This window comes from Nicrophorus vespilloides, unplaced genomic scaffold (assembly GCF_001412225.1).
Source record: "Nicrophorus vespilloides isolate i.1.1-1 unplaced genomic scaffold, Nicve_v1.0, whole genome shotgun sequence".
In the NCBI taxonomy this organism is placed as follows: Eukaryota; Metazoa; Arthropoda; class Insecta; order Coleoptera; family Silphidae; genus Nicrophorus; species Nicrophorus vespilloides.
The window spans coordinates 44873-46842 of NW_017097520.1; positions in this window are offsets into that span (position 1 = coordinate 44873).

Sequence of the window (1970 nt, forward strand, 5' to 3'; positions counted from 1 at the left end):
ATTAAATGTAATATATCGTTTTGATTTCTGTATAAATTTATGATGGATATGATTTATTTTCTGGTTTGTTAGTTTACCAATGAATGACGCAACGTATTCGATCCCTCAGGCAACGAGCTTTAAATTACCATCTCTACGCAACCGATCTATACGATGTATATATGTATATAATGCTTGAACTATAATTTATTAGCTAAGTTTAGGAGAGCATAAAATCAATATTTCCAATTCGGTCTGCGATTGGCATTGCAAATCAAATTTCATGTGTATAATATACATGCGATATTATTTGCTGAAGTATACTGTATATGTGAAACGTCTAACAAAAGTTCGCTAAGTTGGCTGGAAAAAAAAACAATTTTATTTTAATATATTTAATTTTCATCCTTTTGTAATTTTTCTACATAATTTCCATTTATTTCCATACATTTCTTAAGTCAGTAGAGCCTCCTTACAAAACATTCCTCAAAATCGGCTTTTTGGAGCTTTTCAACTTTTAATTAATGATCTCTTCATTGGAATTGAAGACTTTTTACTTCCATTTTTTTAAGTTTCGGAAACAGAAAAGATTCCAAAGAGCGCTAGGTACCAGTTAAGTGGATGATGTCAGGGACGAAAGGTTGTTTTAGCAATTTAACAACAAAATAAGTATTATTGAATTCCCGTGAATAAGTAGATGATGACAGTGTCTAAAGGGAGAGCCCGACTCGTGAGCACTTCCGCTTTACAGACCCTTACTATGTAGAAGCTATGCTATTGTATTAATACTAATATTATTGAAAATGATTTCATTTGATAGTAAATCTATGTAATTACCAATTTTATTTTGTTTTTTTCTTAAAACGGTGATCTATCAGAAACAAATGAAAGATGTAATATTTGTAATGAAAATAGAAACATTAATTTTAAGTTTCAAATAATCATTGCCTTCAAAATATTGATTTTTTATAATTAATTATATTTTAAAACTTCAAATATATCGAAAATATTGGATAATGTATCAACAATTCATTCATTTGCTACAAATGTATTATTAACAGTATTATTAAGAATTCATTCTGTTTCAGAGAAGATCGAATCAATAACGAAATATTTCTAATTCAGACTGCGATTGACTGGCATTGCATGATTAGGGTTTGACAGTATCCGGTACAATCCGATAGCTAAACCATTAATTATTCTCTAAAATAAGAAATACGTCCAAGTTGAATAAGGTCGAAGACCTGTTGAGATATTAGTGTATTATGTCTTACATATTTTTAGTACATAGTAAACGCATTTTTATTTTTCGCTCCTGTGAACAACACATAAATCGTGCAATGAACCAATAACAATGTGTCGTAAAGTTTATAATTCGAAACGGAGGGGGTCCGCTCATGTTTGATCGACGATTTACAAGTGTAAATAACAAAGTTGGAATTGTAGAGAATCGGAAAAATTGATGGCATTCTGCCATTGGAAACAATCAATGGCATTTTGGTGCGTGAGCTTAGGCCATTTTATTACTATGTGTGCGCACAGTCTGCTGGCGATTTATTCTCCCTATTAAAGAAAACTTTTTCGTTTTCCCCGCTCGCTTCCTATACACATTACTAGTTTTACTACAGGGCAGTAAAAGGGCTCCCATTTCCTGCATCCCCCTCGAACTGGCCGAAGCCGCCGCCGCCACCACCACCGTTCTACCCCGGCCGCCTCCGCCATCGCCGTTCCGTAGGGCCGGCGAGAAAAACAACTGCCGACGCCGCCGCAGCCTTCTGTTAAATCGCCGAATATAACGGCCCTTAAGCCCGTATAATGATTCCAGATAAACCCACTAGAGAACTTTGGAGGGAGAAAACGAAAGATAAAAAGCCGGAGAAGAAATTGCGAACCTAATTATTTTATTTTTTTTCTGCACCATTCGATCCGATATAAAACCATCGCAAATCGCTGTCATTGTAGGAAGGAGTACTTTTCTTTAGAAAAAGATT